Source organism: Chamaea fasciata, unplaced genomic scaffold (assembly GCF_029207755.1).
Source record: "Chamaea fasciata isolate MVZ Bird 193981 ecotype frontalis unplaced genomic scaffold, bChaFas1.0.hap1 SCAF_6, whole genome shotgun sequence".
Taxonomy (NCBI): Eukaryota; Metazoa; Chordata; class Aves; order Passeriformes; family Sylviidae; genus Chamaea; species Chamaea fasciata.
The window spans coordinates 5221611-5229125 of record NW_027094091.1 but is presented as its reverse complement, the minus strand read 5'-3'; the positions used below and the strand labels follow the sequence as shown (position 1 = coordinate 5229125).

Genomic DNA, 7515 nt, shown 5'->3' with positions numbered 1-7515 from the left:
GTGCTGCCTCTGACGGGCCGATGATCTCCTCCACGATTTCCCCCGGAGTTTGGCGTGCTGGGCGCTTCAGCCGTGTAGGGGATTACCTCGGTGGCCGTAGCACAGGGGGTAGGCACACAGAAACCCGCAGCGCATACATTCGTGTTCCCTAGCGATTCGGCTCATTAAAGTATGAAAACTTAATCAGTTGCCTAAATCCTGTAAGATTCAGGGGCTTTCAAGTGCAGCATAAACGGTTCATTTTAGCGTGTTGAAGTTTGATTTCTGGTTGAAATTGAAATACAGGAGTTACAGGAGTGCAGAGTAAATTCTGCTGATCTCTTTCTCCTAAGTTTTTGAATGAAAACGGTTTCTCTACAGCGTTATGCTGTTGTTTACAACCTGATTTGTCTGGGAGAGCAGAGCAGTTGTTGCAGAGGTGCTTTGTATTTCCTCAATAAAGAATCACAGAATTCTTCAGTCTGGAAAAGATCTCGAAGATCGGGTCCAAACGTCAACTCAGCACTGTCTAGGCCACCGCTAAACCATGTCACCAAATGCCACATCTCCACGTCTTTTAAACACTTTCACTCGATTCCACCACTTCCCTGGGCAGCCTATTCCAATGCTTAACTACCCTTTCAGTGAAAATGTTTTTCTTAATATCAAATCCAAACATGGCATCACAGAGTCTTTTATTTTGTTCGTGTTACTGATATCCAAAATGCAGAGTGTCTGCAGCTCTTGGGTGCTATGACTTCTGTCAGTGTGCAAGTACTTTGAGGCAGAGTTTCTGTGTGTATAAATTATGTATTAGTACATTGTGATTTTTTTCCCATCATTCATTTTGTTGCTACCATCAAACAATGTATATTCAAATCAGATTTAAGACAGACCTTTTGTATGCAGTGAGCTGATGTTTTAGAACAGCAGAATCAAAGCTGAGGCAGTTTGTGTAGCACATAAATATCCAGAATTTCTGTTGACCTCTGTCTTGGTATGTGAGTTCAGTGTGTAGCTGGAGGGGAATTACTTATCCAAGAGTAACTATTTATCTGTTAGTTTGTACAGAAAAAAAAATAGTGTAACTAAGACACTGAGGTAAATTATTAAATTTGAAACAGAATAGAAAATTAAAGCAAAAGGTTAAAAATAGCTGCAAAGGAATTGTATTAGTCTAGTCATATAATCAACATGTAATTATCGCTAGTAACTATCACTAATCTTTGTCCTCCATTAATTATATCCAGCTGTTAAAGGTACGCACCATTATTGGTGAGTCTTTGGTACATGCTTATCTATCAGGTAAAATCCATGAGATAGTGTAAAAAAATCTAATTGAGCAAGGAAAACTAGTGATGTTTTCACCTTCTAATCGTGCAGAAAAGTAACCAACTCCTGTAAAAGTTGTGTTGGGGGAAGTAAATCAGAAAACGTTTGCACCGCTGGTTTTCTTCAAGCAGTAACTGTAACAGTTAACCTGGTTCTGAGAGATGGCACGAACTCCACCAGTTCAGGTGGCTGGACTGGCCGTCATTTGAAAGGCTAGCTCTGTTTCAGTAAAGTTATTGTGGGATTTGGTGCTGGCTTTCTCAGGAAAGCCGAACTGCAGGTTGATGGAAGCTAAGGAAGGGTTATTACACACACTGTTCCTGTGCTTTCCTCGGGGCATCTGTTTTTGGACACTGTCAGTGTTAAAGCACTGAGCTGCATGGCCATCTAGTCTGAGCTGCTGTGATCACTTCTGGGCTTTTATCTGAAGTGTGACTTGAGAAGGGAGCCTATTCTGTGATATGTATCTGGAACGCAATGATTTGCATAGTCAGTTTGGCTCCAGCCCTATCACCTGCAAATTTGTCCCTCTCTGGCTCTTAACTGAAGAGGCATCAGACACTCTGGAGATTAAGACAAAATAACAGCCAGCTGTAAGAGCTTTTGTCCTGCCAGCTACTCGTACCTTAAATTTCTGTTGTAATGAAGTGCTTTCTTCATTATTTTTAAGCTAAATTTTGTTTAGCTTGAGTAGTGATTTTCAGAGTGATATGACAAATATAAAAAGGCTCATTCCTCAGGGATTTCTGGAGCTGGAAAGGGTGTACTTGATTTCTCTGGAATGCTTTATATCCCTCAAGATACTGCATTGCACAGATAACTGTCTGCAGATGTTTTCTCCTCTAAGTTGCAGGGCCCTCTTTCAAAGGTGGTGATGTTGAATATGAAATTGTTGAGAAGAGTTGGAGCTACAAAATTAACCAGGGAGAGACACCCTGGACTTACTCACCCAGTCATGACAGTATTCATGTAAGTAAGAGCCAGACATAGGCAAGGGTTCATTTCTTTGAATCTGCTTTATAATTGTTTTAAGAGAGGTGCAACTTTGTCTCACACCAAAACCAGTGCTCCATGAATTTGCCAACCTGCAGTTTTAGCTTCTTACCTGTTGAAATATTATCTATCTGTCTATCTATCTATCTATCTATCTATCTATCTATCTATCTATCTATCTATCTATCTATTCCTGCACTACCCATAGCAGAGTGCTGTGTTATCTGTCAGGTTCAGGGTAATTGTACCCAGCAGGATGTTCCAGCCATAGAGCCTGGAGTTACCCTGGTTCTAGGGAAAGCAGCACAGCATCTGGTACACTCGTAGGCAGAGGTTTCAGTTTGGTGCTGGCATTGATCTATGAGTGAACAAGAATCTGCTTTACGGATTTTAAGGAAGTGCTGAGGCATGTGCATTGAACACAGTGTTGGCATGAGCAGTGGCACTAAGTTCCCTCTGGCACCTCATCCTGCAATGGCAAGTATGGCAGTGTCTGAGCCAACAAGGCTTTAGGCTGTGATTCATGCCATGCTGACAGGGGCCAGCCTAGGAAGGCAGACAAAACAGTAGATTGTGTATTATCATATAATTTATACTCCTGCTTCCCCAACATTGCCATCAGGACTGAATAACAGCTTTTCTGTGAACTTTTATGTTTGTATCTTGAGTTCTAAATACCAAATCTTTTCAATATGCTTTTAAAGAGCAGCTTCCTAGGTTTTCAAAGCAGAAAAGATAAATTTTAACCTTTGATATCAGGCTGGCATATAAGTTTACTGTGGGGTTAAGGGTTTAGAGCTGTCAGGGGCACTAATGGAGTAACTGGTAGTAGTACAAGTCTAATATCCTTTATGGTAACTGACAACAGAGGTTTGTCTGGGTCTAAGGTACACATTAAATGTTATTAAGCAGTAGTTGATTTTATAAAATAGTATTTAATGTCAGTTTGAAGACCTGTAAATACATTGTACATAGTAATTCAGTTTGTAAAATGCTGCTTATTATGGGTTAATGCAATTGTGTGGGTGCATCATTTTGTGTGGGAGTTTTATTTGACCCATTTTAAGACTGCTGTAGCAGTGTGGTCTGAAAGGACACACTGGCTGAGAATTTACTCAAATAAAGCCAGATTATCTGATTTCCTCAAGTCTAAGGCAAAGCTTCCTTATGGGAACCTCCTGTGTCCGCTGTGACATAGCCAGCTCCCTTCCCTGGCAGGCAAAGCCCCTGGCAGAAATAAAGATAAATAAAGATAAAAGCTATGAAAAATGTCCTGGTACATCTTGTCCCGTGAATTGGCATGGCATGATGGGCAGTAATTGTTTCAATGGTGCTCCATCCAGCTGCCTGTGTCCAGGATTATGCTTGCATTGCTGTCATACCCTCTTGCAACTTCAGCCACATGATTGTGATTATTTTCCCTCTCAAATAAATTTCAAAATGATGTAGTGACTTAAGACCTACAATGAAAAAGGCCCATGAAGAGGGAGAAGTTGAACTCAGGACAGTAATTTCCCTTCTATCTTGCTCTAGAGCAGTTTAACTTGATACACTCCCACTTTGGACTCTGATATGTGGCTAATGGGGCCTGAACACTGAAGGTCACCAGTGATGAAACAATTTCGTTGAGGTCTCTGTAAAGCAGCACACTTACCTGAGATGTTCCATCCTTGAGGAAACGTCCATCTGTTTGGAAGCAGATCTGTTTGGTTGCCTTTGCCACCTCTTCCATTGTCTTTCTTTTATTCTTGATTTCAGTAAGATTTTTAATGTATTAATGTAACAAAAGGAAGAATTAAAATTGTTGTTTAAAACATGAAACTATGGATGCAGAGTTCAACTGACTTCTCAATTTCTTCTAAGAACACCATCACTATGAGCAGTCCAAATATCATCAATCAGACCTAACAATGTGCAAAATTAAAGACCATTAGAGATTTTGAAAAACCCCTAGGACCTAAAACACAAAGTGTTGCACACAAATAAATTCGTTGTTTTAAAGTCGTATATTTGCCCATGCACTGTCTTTCAAATTGTCTCTACTTATGATGATATGGCCAAATGGTAGAAAGGCCCTGCATTGGATCATCTGTTACTTGACATCTCATGGCATACAGTGTATAAAACATCCTATTGTTATTTTGCTGGAGGCATAATGCTTTCAGCAGCTGTCACAATGAAATTGTGCTGTGAAATGAGAGGTATTAAAGGTTGTGACATCAGGGCATGTTGAGACAATGTTGTCATCTTCCACAAGGAAATCATGAAGTTTTCAAGGAAGAATGCTTCCCTCTTCATTACCCCCTGGCACTTTGTTTGCCAACACCCATAAGTTTCTTTCCTTTATTCTCTCCCTCTTTATTATGTTGCAGAAACTATTCTTTATCTTATTTCAATTTTTATCCCTCTCCATGCATGTAGAATTCAGGAATGTAGGACTGGATGAGATGTCCTACATGAACACTTGCTGTCACGTGCAACATTATTACATCAGTCTTTTCATAAGCTATTAAACTCCTTGTTGCAACTGACTTGACTGTTTTATCCTGCTGCTGAAGGCAGAAGAGTATTCCAGAAACTCATTGCTCTGGGAAGGATTGCTGTCTTCTAATTTCTCAACTAGACTACACCCATTTTTATGAACAGCTTCTTCTCTTCTTTCTTTGCAAACCAATGAACTTTGAATTAGCGTAGAATTTTTCAGCCTCTGTAACAATTTTTTTGTTCTTCATTTCTCTGCTTTAATGACTGTAGGGTAACACTTTCCTTGCCACACCTCTCAATGGAGTCCAGGGTGCAGTTTGCATTATTTGCAGTGAGAATGCACTTTTGGCCTGAATGGGCTTGTGCTCTGCCTGGCATGAGTGTGATTCCTTGGTCCTTCTCCTGGGCTCATGCTCAGCCAGTTTCCCACCTGTCCTCATGCCTGGGTTTTTCCATCAAACCTGAGGTGTCTCTTGGCCTAGTCCTCAAATTTATCAAGATCTCTCTGGATTGAGTTCTGCCAGTCCTCATGTCAGCACTCCTTAATTTGGCATTCATAAATTTGCTGGGGGTGCATTCTGTGTCATCATCTGACATACACTGTGTTCTTCACTGGCTGTATGTCAGCCATTCCTTGGGCCTGGCCATCCAGCCAGTTTTCAAACCATTTGAGACTGGCTGCCCAGCCCTTGCTTTCTCAAAAAAGATCATTTTTTGTGTGTCATTGTATAAAGTAGAAGATAAATGGTTTGGTTTTGGTGGTGGCTTTTTTTTTGTTTTGTTGTTTGTTTGTGTTTTTAATAGGTTTTTTTGGTTTGAGTTTTTGGGGGGTTGGGTTTTTTGGGGGTTTTTTTGGTCATAGATCCCACACTGAACACTTGAAGAGAGTTTAAAAGCCCAGGGGGCACAGAAGGGATACACTGAAATATCTGGATTGGAGTTACAGTATCTAAGTCTTAACTACACAGCACTGTGTTACATGTGCCCTTTTCCACTCTTCCAGATACTCCATGTGTGATACAGCTGGATGTTCCAGGTGTGATTTGGGAGATGTAGCTGGGCCTGAAACTCTTTGAGTCAGTGGAGAACTTGGATTTCACAGCCCATCTCTGCCTCCTCTGAATCGTGGTCAACAGTGATAGCAGCACAAGATAGAAGTACTCAAATTTAGAAGTTGATAACTCTGACTGACAAAATTTCCTGCTTTTAGTAGTAGCTCCTGACCCAGTGAGCTTTCCAGAGTTACTGCTGATGTATTTCTTACTCTTATAATTAACAGAGAGATTCCTTAAGGCAGTATTTGCTTGAGTTCCAAGAATAAAGTCAAAGAATTCTCTCACACACATGCACACATACACGCAAAATTTGATGAAAATCATTAATCAAAAAATTAGAAAAAATTCACCCATCTCTCCAGATTGTCTGAATAAACAATAAATACCAGTTAGTGCCTGACAGTAAAGATCTCTGGTGTTAGTTCAGATTCTGCTGTGAGAAGTGGAGTCTTTTTTGAAAAAGACAGATTACAGTAGCAAAAAAAAAAAAAAAAAAAAAAAAAAAAAAAAAAAAAAAAAGCAAAGCAGACACCTCCAAATATCATAATACCATGACAAGATAAACACGTCTGAGGAATCTGGCTGAAATCAAAACATCTCTTATAGTTTAAGGGATGCTATGAACTTCAACTACTGTCCCTTAAAGATAATACAAAGTGAAGGCCTTTCAAGGATTTTTATGCCAGTGAATTCTCTCCACCTATATTTGTTTTTGAAAAAACACTTAAAAATGTTTTTTTTTCGCTCTTCTCATTGCTATGAGGAAAATCCAAATAAGCAGGGGAAGATTACTAGCTGACTCCACAACTTTGGAGCTATGTAGAGAACAATATAAATTATTATAAATCTTTTCTCACTTGTAAGTTATCTTAAGCTTTATTGGTTTTATTGTACAAGTGTTTCTTGCAAATGCTTTACTTTTAAAGTAATATTTCTGTAATCTGTAAAAAAGGCTAGGCTTGTAGCAAAACATAATTATATTTTATCAGATATAATTGGAAAAATAAACAATCTTTCAGGCTTACAGTCCTGGTCTGATTTCATCTAATAAAATATATCGCCTCTCCTTCCAAATTCTCTTTTTCAGCACAGATTTTCTCAGCATGGCTGGATTTCCTCCAGAACTGTAACAATAGATTACAAAGTTGCAGCTTTTGCAGGCTGACTTAGAATATTTGTATGTGATTGTTCATTAATTATTGAGACATTTCTACTCTCAGAACAAATTGATATTGCATATCCATTATAGAACCAGTAAATTAACTCATATTAGTATGATGTGCTGAGAATTTTCTTGCTTTTTTAAAAAAAGTTATTATTTTGATTTCAGCAAGGCTTTTGTTGTATTCTAGTAACTGAGGTGATATCCTTATGAACACATTCACAGGGAGCTTCAGATGGCATAAATTTGGTTTACATGTACTGTTGGTATCCGTTGGTGTGGTTCTGCTTGCCAGTGGATTGTACTGACTCAATTCCAGCTAAAACGAATTCTCACTATTTTACAAGATTTGTACATGTGTTACCCTGTTTAACAACGAGGCAGCAAAGGACTGGCATAGATGAAATTCTATGCTTAGGGCCAGGTAAGAAAACTAGATGAAGCAGGTCTTTAATTAATTTCTCCAGCATCTCATTGGTGGTTTTTACTGGATGTTTTTTCCCCTTGAAG

The 7515-nt window shown here is 39.2% G+C and overlaps 1 long non-coding RNA gene across 1 annotated transcript; it reads left to right on the top strand.

The window, feature by feature from the left end:
* The first annotated feature begins 80 nt into the window (after positions 1-80).
* Positions 81-6867, top strand: LOC136290507 (uncharacterized). The gene is made up of 3 exons (XR_010721159.1): positions 81-169; positions 2142-2280; positions 5792-6867. It is a non-coding gene; the product is annotated as an uncharacterized lncRNA (long non-coding RNA).
* Positions 6868-7515: the final 648 nt, after the last annotated feature.